The sequence below is a fragment of the Dioscorea cayenensis genome, chromosome 19 (genome assembly GCF_009730915.1).
Source record: "Dioscorea cayenensis subsp. rotundata cultivar TDr96_F1 chromosome 19, TDr96_F1_v2_PseudoChromosome.rev07_lg8_w22 25.fasta, whole genome shotgun sequence".
NCBI lineage: Eukaryota > Viridiplantae > Streptophyta > Magnoliopsida > Dioscoreales > Dioscoreaceae > Dioscorea > Dioscorea cayenensis.
The window spans coordinates 20,984,269-21,004,958 of NC_052489.1; the positions used below are offsets into that span (position 1 = coordinate 20,984,269).

The 20,690-nt window shown below is 33.5% G+C and overlaps 1 non-coding gene across 1 annotated transcript; it reads right to left on the reverse strand.

Moving 5' to 3' along the window:
- Nucleotides 1–4,546: 4,546 nt before the first annotated feature.
- LOC120250824 lies at nt 4,547–4,653 on the reverse strand. The gene has a single exon (XR_005533159.1). It is a non-coding gene; the product is annotated as a small nucleolar RNA R71 (small nucleolar RNA).
- Between the last annotated feature and the right edge of the window lie 16,037 nt (nt 4,654–20,690).

Sequence of the window (20,690 nt, forward strand, 5' to 3'; positions counted from 1 at the left end):
TAATGTAACAAATCACTATTCACAAACATAGTTATGGCTGTAAGTCCCAACCTGAGAACCTTACAGGCAATTGTTAAGGCGGTAAGAACCCCCGATTCTTGAGTTATAAAGGCCAGAAATTAGGGCTTTTGAGGGAATCTTCTTCTCTACTCTTTGGCCTTCTTTGGGCGACAATTTGGGAGGGTTTTTCCTTTGATTATCTTACTAGAGAAGGAAGAAAACAAGAGGGAGAGGTTAGGAGAAGGTTCAAAGCTTCAAGGGAACAGTTCGTGGAGAGATCTCGGTGGTGATTTTGGGGAATTTTGAAGAACTTCATCCATCCAAGGAGATTGTGAGCTTTGAGGGAGTTTTGTTTTTCCCTTCATGTATTTTAATTCATTTGGATTGAATTATTGTTCTCCAATGATGGAGAACTAATTTTTATGGTGTTTGGGCATAGTTGAACCCTAGGATATATTTCACTGACAATAGTTGTTGGATCTTTAATGCTTTAGTTGCTTTCTTAATTGCAATCACTTCTATTTGTATCTAAGTGCGTGTTTTTATTGAATGATTGCTATTGTGGTGAGAGCCCCCTAGTTTTCATATGTTTGATGTGCTTGGTGATGAGAATAAATTCCCACATAGCATAAACATGCCGCAATTCGAGAGGATTGTGAGTAAGCCTCTAGTTAGGGCACTTTGGAGACACTATCTCCCTTAATTCTCCCGAGTGAGTTAGTGATAATCTCCGTGCTCTTTGCAATCATGTAGAGTAGATTTTAAAAAAAATCGCATCTCTGCTCTGTATTTGGATTAGGGGTAATTTCTCTCTTTGAGGGAGATTATCTAGTTAAGAGATTGTCATTAGCTCACAATGAGGTTTCATAGAGTGTTAATGCGATTGTGTAGATGTCTATATCAGCTCTACACCTATTTAGTTATTATTCACTTGAGAAATCAGGGTTTAGTATAATTCTAAAAACATCTCGGTTCAAATAGGATTGCATACTTAGACAACCTTTGTCTTGTACTTTATAACTCTAGACGGATACTATGCCTAGACATCATCTCTTTCTCTGATTTATCTCCTGTTTATCTCTATATTTCTTGTCTTTATTCTGTTTTGTTCACACACATATCACTCGATCACTTAGGCTAATTTTCAAAATTAGGACTATTACTAGTATTCATTTTCTTTTCTGTGGACCGATACTTTGCTTTATGTACACTATTATTATGCGATCGGTGCGTACACTCGCGTCCCTATCAACTACTTATCATCATTAAGTAATGATAGTTGGATAATAAGTTCATCCATAACTATAAGAGTGTAAGTTAATCCTTTGGTTTATTATAATCTTTCTTCTATTGAGTAAGTTTGTTAATTACATAACTTTATATAATATATATACTTTCCCTATAAAGTACATAAGAAAAATCAAAATACTATTTTATAAATTAAAATCAAGAAGCTTTAAAAAAAAATCAATGAAAAATTTGAAACTCACATTTTTATTCACATTTTTAGAAGTCTTGGTTAGGTTTGTTATGTTTATCTTTTTTCTTATATCTTTATCTTTTATTAGATGGCTGATGAAAAGAATCTGTTGGACAATTTTTTTATAAAATTGTAACAGTTGCACCATTTAGCAATGGTGCAAGTTATTGTTATTGTAATTGTAATTAATTGGCTCAAGTAGTAAGAATAAACTAAAACATGCTAGAGGTCAAGTTACTCGCAAAATACTGTTTCAAGGAGACCAAGCAAGAAATGAGCTAATACCACATTTGTTTCTAAGTGATTTATGCCATAACATGATAAGAATGAGTCGTAGACCTTTCATAGAATTGTGTGATATGTTAGTTAGAGAGGGAGGTCTTAGATCAACTTTACAAATATTTGCTAAGGACTAAGTTGCACAAACACTTTATTTATTAGATCATAATGTTTCCCATCATGAACTATCTTTCTTATTTTGTCATTCTTGTGAGACTATTTGTAGTCCTTTTCATAATGCATTACAAGCTATAATAGAGTTTAAAGGCAAATACCTAATACAACTAGATGGTTCACAGATCCCTTCAGAAATATTCAGTAGAAATAGATTCTATCCATATTTTGAGGTAATTATATACCTATTGATTTATAACTTCACTACAACTATGTGTGTCATAATCAAGAATGAAGTTAGCATTTAATGATAGGACTATATTGGTGCTATTGATAGAACACATATTCAGGTAAAAGTTTCTAGTGTAGAAGCCCTAGGTACCGTGGAAGGAAAAAATACCCAACACAAAATGCATTGCGTACATGCACATTTGATTTGAAATTCCCATATGTATTATTGGATGAGAAGATGATAAGTATATAGTTGTACACAATTTTATAGTATTTTATACACTTATTTGGCATGTATTTTGTTGTTTATTTGGAAGACGATGCTTAACATTGTATAAAATTTGATTTCAGGTACGGGAAATGCATAATTATTAGGAGGAAGACAAAAGAAGCAATGTTAAACCAAATCAAGAAAGATAGAGCTCTCTGAAGATCAAGAATAAGGGAACATGCCAGACAGAACACCTTATGATTTCCTTACATCAGCAACTTAAGGCTATAAACCTTAGCTAGTGAACTTTGGGGGTAGGCTTATACACATAAGTAGGAGCACAACTATTAGACTGGGGGACTTACGAGCTAGACTTACTCATGTAACCATAAGGCCATTTAGAAGAGTTTACTGGGAACACACACGCCCATAGAGAAGGTCACAAGCACTATTTAGAGAAGTTTACGGTCCAACACTTACAGTCATAAGCTGGACCATAACACCAAGATTGAAGACCTTACAAGAAGAACTTATGGCTAAAAATGGCCATAAGGTGTGGGACCCAACATCTCTAGCTCCTTATAGCCTTGTTCTGACGCTCGTAAGGGGTTAGGTATAAAAGATTTTACTGAGAGTTTTGGGAGAATCTTTTGACTGCTGAGAGAAGAAAGGAAGGGCAAGAAGATTCTCAGGCATTTCCTCAGCAATCCGGCAACTTCAAGAGCCTAATCCACCATCGAGAAATGTTCTCCATGGCGTTTGTGGAAGATCGGTGAGAGATTCATCTTCACTCCATGGAGGCGAAGAGAGAAGGGAGTTTTCAATATTTTTATTTACTTTCCTTGCATTGATTGGATTGTAGGAGTGGTCTCCTCTAATATAGAACTAACTTTTTGGTATTTAGGCATGGGTAGAACTTAGGGGTTTTAAATTTTGATTGACATTGGTTGTAGACTTTGTAGCTTTTATATTGATTGATTGATTGATTGATTGCAATTTGCTGATATTGAATTCAATTGTGCATTTCAATTTTCTTAAATTCTATTATAGAGAAAGCCAAGGATTCATTATTGTTGTACTTGTGCGATGAATCAAAAGATCCACCTAGTATAGACATGCCACAATTGAAGGAGATCATGGGTCCCCTTAGAAATAGGGTACTTTGGGATTAAGATTTCTCTCCCAGTAGTTTGCCAAAGTGAGTTAACATAGGATACAGAGTGTATCATAAAGAATAAGCATTAGGAAGAGATTCCAAACTAACTTTGTATGAGATTAGGGTCAATAGCCTCGAGAGAGGGATTGACTATTCCTTGAATCCTTATTTCCTCGGGATAGAGTTCATGGAGTGTAATGTAGTCAGTCATAGGTTAGTCTATATCAGCGCCTTGTTGGACTATTTATTGTTTACCTTGAGAAATGGGATAATATGAATTAAGAAATCTCTGGGTTCAACTAGATTACAAGACTTTGTGTAACCTTGTTTTGACTTAACAAAACCCTAGTGCAAGTTTATGCCCGAATACTCTAGTTTAATGCTTATTTTGCACGAATTTTATATTTTCTCTAGATCTTAGTTTCTGTTTTAGATTTATTACTCATAACTTTGATTAGGTTACTTAACAGCTTTAGAATTAGTACTAGTATTCTCTAGTTTCTCATGGATCGATAACCTTGCTTCCTAGCACTTTATTCTACATTATCGGCATGTGCACTTACGTTTTATAGGTGACATTAGTCCCTATCAAGTTTTTGGCACTATTGCTGAGGACTTTAGAGATATTAGGAACACTTCTTTCATTCCATCAAATTAGCCATCTTTTTCTTTCTTGCTTCTTACTTTTCTTCTTTTATTCAATATTATGATTTGTGTTTTCTTGTTTATTTTCAGTGCATGCCAAAAAGTAAGTCATCAAGGATTATGGAAAATGACATCAATGTTGAATGTTTAATTGGAACATGATTATGGACTACATTGTTGAGTGAGACAGGTTCATTAACAGTAAGGGTAGAATTAGAATATGCTGGTATGATGGCAAAACAGGGAAATCGTTAGAGGACTTTATCTCATTATGCTAAGCCAACGTGCTATTCAATTGAGATTGTTCCCATTGTTATTAAAAGGACAAGCTAAATAGTGACTCCAAGCGTTTCCTTAAGCATCTATCACCACTTGGGAGCAGTTAGTCAAAGCATTCCTTACCCGATATTTTCCTCTAGGTCAGACTACAAAGCTTAGGCAAGAGATCACTTCATTCACTCAGGTGGATGCCAAATCATTGTTTGAGACATGGGAGAGGTTCAAGGACCTCTTGAGGAGGTGTCCACATCATAAACTCCCCAAGGAGTGGAAGTTCAGATTTTTCATCAAGGACATAATAAAAAACTAGGCAGTTGAATGATTTAGCAGTAGGAGGATCACTTAGTAAGACCCCAAAGACAACCAAGAAATTGATTGAGGAGATAACCATGGACAATTACCAATGGAATTCACGAGGAAAACCAATTTCTAAGCCAACCGGGGGGTGAACACATGGTTACCAATTGACTGATTATTTGAGCAGCGCATGGACTCAACAAGCAAGAAAATTTTGTTGGTAGTGCTTTATGACCACAAGGGAACCCCTACAGTAATACTTACAACACTAGATGGAGAAATCATCCTAATTTCTCATGGAACAATCAGGGGCAACACCAGATACCTTTACCACAACACAAAGTAGTCTGCTGAGTAACACTGACACAACACAATAGGGAACCTTCCCCTTAGTTTGTTTGTTTTTTTTTATATACTTTATAGTGTTTATAAATGCCACTAAATAACATACCGATGATTCTAGAAAATGTCGGGCAAAGTGACACTGATGCTTACATTAGGGAAGTTCATGGCGCCTTTTCTATAAGCATTGGTAATTTAGCATTATTTTTCAAATAAGTGCTTTTTCAATAAGCACCGCTAATTTGGCAGCATTTATAGAAAAAGTGTTGTGCACTTAGCTAACATTTATTTGAAGAAATGCCGCTAATATAGCGCTGTTTAGTTAAATAAGTGTCATGAACTTCATTGACAACTTTTCAAGTGGCGTTTTTCAATAAAATGCTATTAAATTACCAGTACTTATTTGTTTAATGCCGCTAACTTGGGATGGAAGCAGGTTGCCAGCATTTGGGCTATAAACCCCATGAATTTATTTATTCATTATTTTTTATACAGAATTTTTTAAATTGAGCATTTGGTTTTGGTGCCATTTTTTTCAAATAAATGCTAGTAATGCACCTGGAATTACTATTGCAAGTTTTGAACATCCAATTATATCAATATATATACACAATAGAACATACACAAACATATAAATAGTTGATAATGTTCAATAATCTAAAACAAATTAGAAGTTATAAACATTTTTGTCATTCCAACCATTATACAAATGAAAATCAACAATAACCAAAGGGATATTTAACTTTAAGATTCTTGCTTTAAATAAAACCATAACATAACACCCAAAAGAAAATAAAAAATTCTCCAATCTCCAATACAATGTGTCACCAATGTCGCTACTAATCCTAAGAAAAATGATATTGTAATTAAAATAAAATTATAAGAAGATAAATATAAATACAATAATATTTGGAATTTCTAAATTCCTGAGATTGCAAAGTTAAGCCACCTATGTTAACTCCTGCGATATTAACTCAAGGAAACTTATTTTGCAAACTAAGAAGAGCATTATACTGAGCATGTTCTTGCTCACGCTCTTCCTTCATTTGTTGCGCTTGTTGTTCCATTTCAATAAATTACTCAGCAAATTGACTTGATTCAGTGCTTCTTGTAGCTGAGTTGGGCCTACTTGTACATTGTGAGTGTACAACATCCATATATTTCATATCATTTTGTATATTCATTTGTCTTGTATTGGGATTATATTATAGAATTAGATGCTAAATTTAGCGTGTTTTGCATTCTCAGGCTAGGCAGCACTTAAAGATGAGAAAGAACCAAAAAAAGCATTCCAGCCCTTCAACAAAGAAGTTGAAGCTCTCTCAGCATCGATTGAACAAAAATAAGACAAACTAGGTGGCTTACAGGCAGCTTACTAATAGGGACGCAAGTGTACATGTTGATCACGTAATAAAGTGCGTAAAAGCATAGTATCCGTCCATAGGGAATAAAGTGAATACTGGTAGTAACCTTAAACCTGAAAAATAGCCTAAGTAATCGAATGTTGTGTGTGTGAACAAAAGCAATCAAAGATAAGAAAATACAGAGAATAAAAGGAGAGAAGTCAATGAAGAAAGAGATGTCCAGGTAGAGCATCCCACTAGGGTTATAAAGTGTAGGATAAAGATTGTTCATGCATGCAATCCTATTTGACCCGAGAGGTTTTCAGAATTATACTAGACCCTGATTTCTCAAGCTAAGAGAATTGAATAGGTACAAAGCTAGTACATACATCCACACAATCACATTAACACTTTATGAAACCTTACTGTGAGCTAATGACAATATCTTAAGTAGATAATCTCCCCTCTAGAGAGAGATTATCCCTAATCCGAATACAGAGTAGAGATGTGATTTCTCCTAAAATTCACTCCACATGATTGCAAAGAGCACAAAGTTTATCACTAACTCACTTAGAATGATTGAGAGAGATGAAGTCTCCAAAGTACCCTAACCAAAGGTATACTCACTATCCTCTCGAATTGCCGCAAGTCTATGCTAGGTGAGAATTTCTTCTTATTACATAGCATACAAAACATGATAGTTAGGAATTTTGCCTTGTTAGTAACCAAGCATTCAAACATGCAATTAAATTCAAATAGATATGATTGCAATTAATAAAATAATTAAAGCATCAAAGATCCAACAACCAATGTTAAAAGCATAAACCTTAGAGTTCAACTATGCCCAAACATCTACAAATTAGCCCTCTATTAATGGAGGGAAAACATCCAAGATACCAATAATAGGAGAAAACATGAAAGCTATGAAAACCTCCTTCTCAATCATGCCAATGAAGGATTACAGGAGAAACCCTAAGAAAGTTTCCACCCACGGCGCCAAGGTGAACTTAACGACTATGATCTTTAGTCTATTTGAATGTTAATCCAAATCCCCCTTGAAACCGCCGCCTAAGTGCCGGAGATTCATCTCTTCTCTTGCCTAACTTCGCCTCCAAGAAACACCCAAAAAAAAAAACCAAAAATACCCTAAAAAAGTTCTATTTATACCCTGCTGCTTACGAGTTACTTACGGGTGTAAGGACGTGCTACAAGGGAGCTGGAAAAGATGGCCGTGAGCCTTACGGGAAGACTTATGGATGTAAGTTACATCTGTAAGGTCATTTGTTTGTGTTACTGTTTAATATATGGCCGTAAGCGATGGACCGTAAGCTTTACTTGTTCAGCTTCTTGCGACTGCCCTTACGGGTGTAAGCTTTAGCCATAACTCCTCTGGATGATCCTTACAGGCATCCTTATGAGCGTAATCCTTGCCCTTAAGGTCCTTTGAATTGGCTTTGAATCCCTCTTACAGGTATAAGCATGCCTGTAAGGCCTTTCGGAATTAACTTACAGCCATAAGGTTGGCCGTAAGATGCCCGTAAGCCACCTTGTTTGCCTTATCCTCATTCAAATGATGCCAAGAGAGCTCCAACTTCATCGTTTAAGGTCTAAAATACTTCTTTTACTCTCTCTTATCTTAAAATGATGTCCTAAGCCTGAGAATGTGAAACATACTATATTTAGCATCGAATTCAACAATATGACTCTAATTCATGCCAAATGAGTATACAAAGTGATATAAAATATATGAATGTTGTACACTCATTACTTACGACCTCACTTATGTGTGTAAGTACTTTGCAAAGAACCTTGCATGTATGCTATGCCCATAAGGAGAAGTTCAAAGCCAAATCAGAGGACTTTATGGGCAGAACATACGCCCGTAAGGACTATACAGAGGAACTCATTACTAGAGCATACGAGCAAGAAGTAGCATAGTAAACTTTATGGTCCAGTTCTTACAGCCGTAAGCTGGGCTGTAACATAGACAGAAGACCTTATGAACAGAACTTACAATCACAAGTGATTCCATAAGGCTCGCAACCCATTTTCTACAGCTCATGACGACCACGTCCTTACGCCTATAAGTAATCCGTAAGTAGCCAAATATAAATAGGTTTGATGAGGATTTTTAGGGCATTCTTTTCTTCTCCAAGGCTCAAAGGGCTATTCTAGAGGAATTTTGGAGCCACATTCAAGGGGATAGGAGATCGTAGCCGTTAAGCTCATCTTAGCGGCATGTGTGGAAATTTTCCTAGGGTTTCTCTGACGATTCACGATGGCACTATTTAGAAAGGGGGGTTTATGTTTTTAATGTCTCTCATCATGTCTTTCTTGTTGAATGATTGCGCTCCACTAATAGAGGGCTAATTTGTAGATTTTTTTGCATAGTAAACTCTAGGGTTTATCTTTTGACATTGGTTATTGGACTCATGTGATTTACTTGTCCATTCTATTTGAATATAATTGCGTGTTCGAATGCTTGGTTGCTATTGTGGCATAAGCCCTAGTTATCATATTTGATGTGCTTTGTGATGAGAAGAAATTCCCTCCTAGCATAGACATATTGTGATTAGAGGAGATTGTGAGTAAGCCTAGGCATAGGGTACTTTGGAGACTCCATCTCTCTCAATTCTCTCGATTGAGTTAATGAGTATCTCAGTGCTCTTTACAATCATGTGGAGTAGATTTTAGGAGAAATCGCATTTCTACTTTGTATTCAGATTAGGGGTAATCTCTCCTCATAAGAGAGATTACCTACTTAAGAGATTTTCATTAGCCCACAGTAAGGTTTCATAGAGTGTTAATGCGAGTTTGGGATGTGTATCAGCTCTGCACCGATTCAGTTACTCTTCAGTCTCTACCAAGAGGTTTAGTATAATTCTGGAAACCTCTTAGTTCAAATAGAATTGCATGGTTAGACAACCTTTGTCTTGCACTTTATCAAACCCTAGAAGGATGTTATGCTTGGACATCATTCTTTCCCCTAATTTCTCTCTTGTTTTATTTCTGTATTTCTTGCTTTATTCTTTTTTGTTCACACACACATCATTCGATCACTTAGGATAATTTTCAAAATTAGGGTTACTACTAGTACTCTCATTCTTCCCTATTGACCGACATCTTGCTTTATGCACACTTATATTACAAGATCGGTAAGTACACTTGGGTCCCTATCATACATCTATAATAGCTTATGGGAGTTGGGCCTAATCCAACTACCCTTACTCGTACACATTGTTCTTTTCTAATAATATCTGTCAAAATTTCAGTTTCAACTATTTGCATATCTCTATCCATTCCTTAATATCAACTAACTTCTCAATTGCCTTCTTCCATATTGAAATAAAATTTTTTAAATAAATATATAATTCAAAGAAAATGAGGAAGTAAAGAATAAAAAAAGCATAATTATTACCATAATTTGTTATGTTTCCACACTCAAGTAAGAACCATCTTTTTTTTTATGAGTTGCTTTGTAAAATTTAAGGCGTCCTACTTTTCTTCCATTGCCAATCTCCTATAAGTAATTAAACATAAATTACATAAAATTACAACCATCAAGAGATCAACTGCAATATATCATTAAAACACAGACCAATAAAGCTACATTTATAACTCGAACATACTAATAATTTAATGCTTAAGAGTTGCTTACCATTTCAAAACTCTTCAATCCATAGGTATGCGTATATTTTTGTTGCATTCTATTAGCAACCCCAAGTTTTTTCGAATCCTACATAATGAGACATATTTTAAATTATAAATAAGAAAAAAAAATAATTTTAATAAAATTAGGTAAATATCTATTCTAACCTTCCCTTTCTTTGAATACCAAAAATCAACTAATTATTCCCATTGCCATCAAATGGTAGCATGTCTATGTTTATCCTAATTGTTTGCTTGTGGTCCATCTTCTCTTTTGAAATGGTGTTTTTTCAACTCATGCTTGTAATCTCTCCATTTCTTCGCCAAAGACTTGAGCACATGTTCTCTCGGAATTTCAAGAGCAAATTGTAACTGTTAATGAACATTATAAATAATTTATATGATGTAAATAATTAAAATAAATTATATATCCATTATAATAATTAAAATAAATTATAATAATTAAAATAAATTATATATCCATTATAATAAACATTGAAATTGAAATTGAATATCTTAAGTTACTCGTATTTAAATTAGCTGCTTCACTGACTGGTTGAATATTCTCTAATCCGGTGCTATTGTTTGGGTTTGCATATTTTTCATTGTGATTTGAATCACCTAAAGATGATGGAATCGATACATGAGGAGCACCATCAACTAATGGAACGGATCTAGTAGGATCAATAGATATTGATGGATTTGAGTTGTTCATTCTAGCATCCACACCATCATCACATCTGGCAGCATTATTCATAGCTGATTTAGATAGGACCGGTTTCATACCCTTTTGTTTTAATTTTGGTATTTTTAACTGTAACATACTACAAAAGAATGCTTATAATTCAGAAAAACTCAATCATTATACCATGCTTAAAAATAAATATACTTTATAGAGTCAGCACTATGCTCAGTAAAGCTATCAAAAGGAATAAAGTCGCATCACAGAGCAACTAATCACTCACTAAATTTATAAGTTCCTGAATGAGCTAAATTTATAAGTTCCATTCTCTATATACTACAACAAAAAAAGCCATTTGTGACACAAAAAATACAAAATGTGTCACAGAATGCAGTCTACAACATAATTTGCGACACAATAAAGTGTGTCGCATTTCGGATGTCACAAATTTTTGCGACACTTTTAAAAAATGTGCCGCAAATTTTGTGACACAAAACGAAAACATTGCAAATCTTATCACAATTCATGGGCCTTCTGAGACAATATTTGCAACTCAATTTGCAATGATGTGCGACATTTTTTGTGACACATTTTGTATGTCGCAAATTATGTTGCAATTGTCTGAGGCTCTTTGCAACAAATCTTGCGAAACATTTCAATTGTCGCAAATTGTGCTATAAATTATGTTGGAACTTTGTGAAACATTTTGTGACACATTTTTATTGTCGCAAATTATGTCACAAATTAATTATTTATAAGAAACACAACTGTGACACGATCTACGATTATTTGCAATAATTTTTGAAACATTTTTTACAAACCTATTTTAAAGCCTAATTTACGAGTAATTTTCTTGGTTGAGCATTAACCTTTGGTCATATTTCAATTTGAGCACCAACATTCAAAACGTATCAAAGTGAGCATTAACATTTAATTTGGTTACATTGGTGAGATTATTGGGGTTTTCCAGCGAGAATTCAGTGATGTGGACGTTGGACTCCACATCATCTTCACCCTCGGAGGATGCCACATCAGTAATTTCTCCAGATGTGCACTTCTCCTCCATGTCAGCTGCCACATCAGCCTCTTCATCCTCTGTTCTGATCTATCTTTTTCTCCTTTTTGCCCCTACTTGTTGATGTGGCAGCATTCACGAGTGAAGATGAAGTAGAGTATGGTGTCCACATGACTGAATTCTCATCAGAAAACCCCAACAACCTCACCAGTGTAACCAAATTAAATGTTAGTGCTCACTTTGATACGTTTTGAATGTTAGTGCTCAAATTGATATATGACCAAAGGTTAGTGCTCAACCAAGAAAATTACCCCCTAATTTACAATCCTCAACAATGAATTTTATAATATTTTTGAAAATAAACATTCTGATTTATAAGTATCCAGAATAACAATCCAATAGAAATATAATACTCCAAACATCTAATACAACAAACCAATACAAAATGTAATAGTCAAAACATCTAATTGGACAATCCAATACAAAATATAATAGTCTAAACATCTAATATAATAATAGAAAGTTATAAAAGTATCTAATGTAATAATCCAAAACATTACATTCATTTGTTTCAATTTCATCAACACCCTTATCTTGCTATTGGGCTGAAGGCTGAGGTTGTTCAACATCCTTTAAAGTGAACTGAGGGGCATGGGAAGCAGACTCCGAAGTACAAGAAGCTGTCTGAAAATATACTTGAATACTTCGAGATTCTAAGAGGGAAAGGATGTACTGGTTCTGTTGTTTCCACTCCTCGTATGCTTTCTCTAAAAATTTTAGATTACCCATAACCTCTGGAGGGATGGAAGCAACACTCATGGCTTACTTAAGATCTTCATAAAAAAAATACTCAAATTCAAACCTAATTTGAGTTAAATTTCCTGATTGTAAAATTACCGCAAGTTTTGAGTAAGGCATGGTGTAGAATGGTCTGGCAACTGAAAGGATAGCAATGAAGAATATAAATTCAGTGTTGTATCTGAATTGACTAAAAAAATTCCATGTAAAATAACCCATTTGTTCATACTTTATCTCCAATGTAAAATGAGGTTATCTGCGGAAAAAATGGAAATAAAAAATTACCTATCAAAAACAAGCCTGTCCAATTTTCTCTCAGACTCTATACTTGGTTACCTGAGGGGTCAACTTCCGTTCGAGCTTGTTGTTGATTTAGTAAAACATAGGCATTTAACATGCAAAGATAAATATTAGTTAATTAAACAAGTAACATACGCAAAAATATTACTGAGCTTTTGTTATACACTAAAAATAAAATATTCAAACTCTAATTCGTAATATACAAATGAAGCATAATGAAGAAATTCTAAAATGATTCTAGCCAAAAAAATAAAATAAAATACTAGCTTAAACCACATCAAATTAAAATTTATACACAAGATATCAAGAAAAGGATAATTCTAAGATCTGGATACAATTCATGTGCTTCATATTTAATGCTCTTGGTTGGTAGGGTGATGCAAATCTGCATTGATAACAAAATTATTAAAAATGCGTGGGATGTGGATCCAACCACACTCATTTCTTGTAGCCCTAGACATTTAATCACATAATTAAAAAAAATTAAAATTGAATAAATCTGCTTAAAATATAAAAGTATTATTTTTGCAATGCTTACAAAATAGCAACAAACAGCAACATGAAAGCCCACCAAATCATATCATCGAAACCATCCAAACAATTTCCCAGTATTACCTTCTCACATACAACATCCATATTAAGCTATCTATTAACAAAAGATAGGAATATATAAAAGATGGGAAGAAAAAGCAAAAGTAAAAACCATCACTGAGGCAATGAGATTGGCTTCTCTTCTCATTCAAACTCTAATGTATAAATTTATTCAACTATTATCAATATAATAACAACGCTGCCATCAATAGTAAGAAACAGTGGAGATCAGCTTTTGATAGAGATATAGACACAAAGAAGTAAAGATATTACTGAGTTTTTACTATACACCTAATGAAGCATAAATGGATGATACCAAGAAATGATCTTCAACAAATTGAGCTCATGCCAAATTCACAGTTTCTATTTGATGAGGTTTCTCCATGTTCTTTGAGACATAGTTTAATAAAGGCCTCCATTAGAGTAGAATAGTCACAATATCAATATAGTGTTTCTTAAAATTTTGTCCAATGAACTTAGAATTAAATCAACAAATTGAAATCTATGTTTTGTCCTGTAAATGTTTTTCCAAGAGAAATGAAAAATAAGTCATGGTTAAACTAAAGAATGGATGGACATTATAGATGGCTTTCATTAACAAAAAAACAATGGGATTTCCCTTAATTTTGAGCATAGAACTTCCATAGCTTTTACTCCATCATCAACACTAGTAACAGAAGCAACAATAGATAAAAAGCAAACGACTGATATATATATATAATGTTGTGAAAAATCATGCATTTAGACTAATAATGATCGGATAAGTCTATCGTTTCCAGGTTAATATAAAAATATTAATACTATTTATACACAACTTTTGTTCACCAAATAGACAACTCAACTAATTAATAACCATTAACTTTTCTCAAGGTCATCAATATCTCAAGGATCTCCAGGTCACTTGAATGGTTATTAGTGTTCCGCTTGCACATCTATAAAACTCATGGAATTTGAACCAACAAATAAAAATAAAATCTTGCACAAAAGATTGGAAATTCCTGTCAATTTAGTAGTTGCAACATACTGCTCTATAGACATCAATTCAATGAATCTTCCAAACAATCAGCCAAACTACAAAATTTATCACATGTCTTGAATTCCTTGTAAAATTCAAGGAAAAACATTCTCACAAGAAATTTTACAAAAATTTACACGCTTTTTAAACTAAAACCCTAGACAACTATTCCAACTTAACGCTTTAAATTAGCAAAGTAAATCAAAATCGAGTTATTTAACATGATCATCAGAGTGGCAGAAAGAAAGAAATAAAAGGAAACCAGAACTAGAAAAGAAAAGCATACCGTGTGGTGCTCCTTGTCAGCTCCATTGAGATCCATGTAGTACTCCATCTCCACGTACTCTTCCGAAGGCTCGGTCCGATTATAAATCAATTTCTTAATAAAAAATAAGAAATAAATTAAGGTTTGAAAAGTGTCATTCGAAAAGATAAGGCCAATGAATCTAGTGTCAATAGAGGAATGGAAATTAAATTTATTCATTAAAAATAAATGCGTGAATCAGACTTTTGCTCTTTCTGATTTTGATGAATGCTCAAAATGAAACAATTTCCAAGTAACAATATGGATATTTCTCAAATTTCAAGATGAATCATGTATTGTTGCTTGGTTTTCTATATTTATTGAAATCATAACTTTTAATTTTTTTAAAAAATTAAGGGAGAAAAAAAAAAACTGGAAATTCTCTAGAAAATATCAAGGATCTCAGCAGTGGCGCCATTGCAGAGAGGGAGAGGGCACAACCGTCGATTCAACCACAAATCTCAACAGAAACCCCTACAAAATGTCGGCCCATAAGGGATGAACGCCGCCCCCTTCCGCTGCCCCATGCACACACATCATGCCTCCTCCACTGCCACTGCCACTGCCACTTCCTCCTTCACCTCCTCCAATAACCTCATCAACGAAACCCTCATTGGTGTGCTCAACCCCTCTTTCTTCCCCTATTCTCCTCTAAACTGTCCCTCCGTAGCCAACACAGCTATCAAATTTATCTCCTCTGCCAGCTCCCAATCCTCCATCTCTACAATTGCTTCTTTAACTCCTACTTCATTTTAAGATTGAAATAGAAAAGCATTGAGGGATTGGAGTAGTGTTTTAGATCAATACTTGGAATTTAGGATCACTGCTTGGGATTTGAATGAGAACACGAGGACGGAGTAGAAGAAAGAGAAGAAGTGAGGCCGAGTTTGTTTGCAAGGGACCAGAGAGGATCTGTGGATTAAATATAAATATTTATTTTGCATTTACACCCCCATTAAACAGCATAATTTTAAAGTTTCATTTATTGGATGTCTCACATCATATTATTTTTCAAAATATAAATTTTACAGATACTTTCACAAAACTATTCTTTAATATATATATATATATATAGTTGCACATATATAAATATGTAAGTCATCACATATAGAAAACTAGGCAGCCAAAAGTTATGATTTCAAATGGTTGCAACAAGCATAGACATGGTTCAATTAATTATTCATTTGTATAAATCATTAAGAGGGTTTTGCCACTTAGGAGTTCATCTTGAGTTGAAGATGTCCTAATCTAATACAAGATAACATATCAGTAACTTTAGTCATTTTGCTGAATTCTGCGACATGAAAATAGCCATGTTACAAAATATCTCAAAAAAACATTGCAAAATTCAGACTATTTTTCCAACTCATGTAGAATCAATAAATGATGCAAAGTAATATAGTAATGCTATAATCATCACTAATTTCAAGAAATAATATATAATATAAGTTGATTAATACAACACTCATAACTCAAATCACCACAAAATTGCTAAATACACTAAATTAAACCCTAAAAGAAAATTTTAAGATAGAGGGAAGGAGAAAGAGAGAGACATACCAACTTAAATCACCAAGAATAAATTTTTTGAGGCACTTTATACCAAATAGTCATGCTTGATTTGTCAAGAAATAGTCAAAACTTGTGAAGAAAGTGAAGAAGGGTGAAGATAAAGGGCTGAATATAAGGTTTTTTTGAAGGAGTTGTCTTGTAATTACCCACAAACAAAAACACACCTTTTTGGGTAGTAGAAATATAATTTTTTATTGTTAAACTTTGTGACACATTTTGCGACACCAATAGATAATTGCAAATAATGTGTTGCAAACCAATTACATGATGGGCCCAAAACTTTGCGACAAATTTTGTGACACCATAGATCGTTGCAGATAATGTGTCGCAATTTATGTCGCAAACCAATTACATGATGAGTCCCAAAAGTTTGCGACACAATTTGCAACGTTATTGGATGGTCATTTTTTGAGATGCAATTTGGTTCTTTAGGCAACATTTTTTATTTTTTTTCGCACATTGTTGCAATTTGTGTAGTAAATTTGCAACACTTTTATGTGTCGCAAATGGCATTTTTTCTTGTAGTAAAGACATTTATTTTCCCCCCTTTTTTCCATGGGATAGTAAAAATAAGAAATAAACATTTCATCTGTTTGCTATAGTTTCACAATTGAATCCGGCCTTGTCTTCTTAGTCATAGTCCAATTGAATCAAGTAGAAAAAGAAAAAAGGCTGAATTACTGAATGACAAAACATAGAGAAGACAAGAAGACAACACCATTCCATCTCCTAACTTCAAACAAAGTCTAGATAAACTTAAACCATTGGAAAAAAATATCTTTGTTTTTGTCTATTCTTCAAAGACAAAGAAATAATACCTCCATCTCTCTCTTGTTAACCTTAACATGCATAAAGATTAGAACAATCAAAGAGCCTTCCTATCTCTCTATAGGAACAACCTAATAAAACACAATTCTAATGTACCAGAATATTAGACACAATAGAGGAAAAGGACAACACCATTCTCTCTCATTGATTCATCTCATCCTCTACAATTTAGTTTGCCACTACATGAATTCAAAACCTGAAATAACTAACTTCAATTATTCTTTAGCAAAGTAAGAAACAAACTAGATAATAATTGCCATAGATAAAAATGTTAGATGATTACCAAAAGATCCACTTTCTCTTCGGGAAAAAAGGTACCACTTGATCTCAACCTTTCTTCAACTCTGTTGTACCATAAGCTAATTAATGCATAAAAGGGTTGAAAGGCAATATCATTAAAATAGATTAAGAATAATGCCCTTCTTTGTCTGGCCTATGCAAGAATAATTCAAATTGCCTCTCCAATTGTTTAAAGGGTCCAAGGTCTTTTCCAAGCAACTACCTTTGATTTTGATTATTTATATGTTAGTAATAATAGATACCCCAAATTAAGATTACTTTTTGACAATGTTCATCAGGACAAACAAACGTCTATGATCTCCAGAGGAGAGCCTAATTTTGCCTTCAGATTAGACACTTCCTGTTACAAATTCTGCATTATAACATTAAGCAATTAGACTAATGTGATCGATCTAATGTGGTAAATAAATTTCTAAAATTGATGATTTTTTGAAGGCTCATAATAACTTAAGTCCCAATTAGAGTTCATGAGAAGATTTGGAATGTGTTATGAAATTATATAAATTTCAAGGAAATAATGATAGCAAACACAAACCTGTGTTTCATAATCACTGAGATTAAGATCTTGAGGATTGTACCAACAATGTTGATATCATTCAAGTGTTTTGCTTATATTGTTAAGAAGATATATATATATATATATATATCAATAGTTTCATGTTATCATCCAAATAAAGTAGATATTTAAAGAAAGTAGTTCTCTAGTTATGATTTTGCAAAATACATGAAACAACTTACAGATTCCTAGCTAACTATATAATCACTGTCCCATTTCATGATTCATTACTTTGTCCTATATCCATTTTAATTAATAGAGCTTAATGATCTTTTATTTGAGCTGATACCTCTCCTATTTGCTTCTACCAGCTGTTAGATGAGTTTAAAGCCTGAAAGGGAAAACAACCACCCTCTTTTCAAATGAAATGGATGATAAACAATACCGCTTATTTTTCTGTATCAGAAAAGAATAAGGGTCTTCCAGTTTTTTTGTTTAATTTAAAGGAAGACTTGCAATCCATTGTTTTACATTTTGAATTGTCATCCCAACAAACTAGAAGCAATAAAATCATGCACTAGAAAAGTTACCATAAAGCATGTTTTCTTTGGCTAAAGTTTAAGCTAAAGATTCCACTTTCTTCTTTCATTTCATTCTTTTATTCTTGTATCAGAAAAAAGAAACCAAAGCAAAGCACTACATTGACCATAAAGCAAAGAATCTATCAACCTATATATATACACACATGCTTGGCCGGCAATATTAACTTTATTCTTATTGTAAGTGAGTTAACTTTTCACTGATAATTTAAAATACCAGGTAATTGCAAAAAACATCAAGTTTCTATACCATGTGTCATCTCAAGAAACTCTAGGATGATAAAAAAAACCATTATGTATGACAAGTTCAAGGAAGAGTTCACAAAAACCCTAAGGTCATTATACAAGGAAGGAAAAAAAAAGGGTAAACTTATATATTAAACTTACCATGAGATGCTCTCTTAAAATGCTTGAGGCTGTGGCACCCTTTCTTCAAATGAAAACTCTATAACACAAGTAGCCATTAGACATGCATATTAAAAGTAAATCATGAAAGGAAGACAAAATCATGTACTTATTGAAGAACACTTGTGAAATATTAAAAAAAACATAACAATAATGAAACTCGGGATCAAGCACACATTAGTAACAAGATGAAGTTTACTTTTTGTTCAAGTAAAGTAATTACAATGGGTGCAAAACATTGCTAAGTGTCAAAATTCATAAATGTCCTCATCAACATCTTTATGGGCCCATTGGTCGTCATCATTAGTGTGCAAGATACTCTCATGAGTGGAAGGAAAACATTCAATCTGAGGTCCACCATCTATTATTTCATCACCCATGTCATACATCTCTCTTTGTTGATTATGTATCACAACAAACCAACCTGGTTCTTTGAGGTCTTTAGAATAAAAAATTTGTTTCACTTGTGATGAAAACACATAAGGCTCATCGAGGATATGTTCGCCAATGTGGATTGTGCAAGAGAAATTTACCATTATAGATCCATATCTATCATTCTTGATTCCCCAACTATTATTCACATCACCCCAATCACATCAAAACAACACAACCTTGAACTTGTTAAAATAGTCTAACTCAATTATATCATTCGGTACCCCATAGTAGTCAACATTTCTTTCCAAAGGATTAACACCCATAGCAGTGGCAGAGCATTGAAGAAGTAAAAGACATCTTGAATTTTGAGTTCCCCTTAATCTCTCTCGAGATTTAATATGGAATCAAAATCCATTAGTGATGAGTCTTTTATATCTCTTAACAATCCTGTTTGGACTTTGCGCAAGAAATTTAACTTCTTCGGACACATCTTTTCCATGAGAAACTCATAGAAGTTACAAGAATCTAATTATAAATATATTAGTGGAGAATTGTTCAAGTTATAAGATGTTCTTGTTTCTTATAGTTTCTCCCAACCATTCATGAAAAGTTTCAGTAAATTTCCTATCAACATCACGAGCATATTTAATCTCTCAAGATATTTCTATACTCGCTACAAGTAATGATAATAAATGTTAAAAACTTGTAACTCACCAAATAAGAACACAAAATGTGTAACTTACATCTGGAGTGGTTCAATAGCTTCATAGTGTAATAACACATAACAATGTGCTTGTGCCCATGATCTATCATCCAACTCTACCACTTCCACTTTCCTTATTGGTTCTCCACCACTTTGAAATAAATAAGAGTTTGCAAGTAGCACATCATGCATGCACACTTGTCTTAAATTTCTCCCATATATATCAAATACTGTTTAAACATCAACCAAATATCTAGAACAAAAAGTTACACATTCCTCTATCAAATATCCTTCAACAATGGATCCTTTAGGATATCGTTTATTCCACACATAAGATTTTAACTCAAGCAAAAACCTATAACAAGCAATTAAAATTATTAGCCTACAGAATTTATCTTGATAAGACATCATAAAAATTGATTTAGGAAGAAAATAATACTGTTCGATTGGATACATCCACTGATAATAAATAGGTCCACTGAGTTTGGTCACTAATGAAAGATGAATAACTAATTGCACCAAGTTTGGTCTTCATGACACAAAAGCTATTACTACTCGATATTGAAGTTTATCAAGAAGATTTTTGAATATGTTACAAAGTTTTGAAATGGTATGAATCACTTGCTTTGACATGGATGACCATGCAAAGCAATTGGAAGCAAATCATGCAGCAATGTGTGAT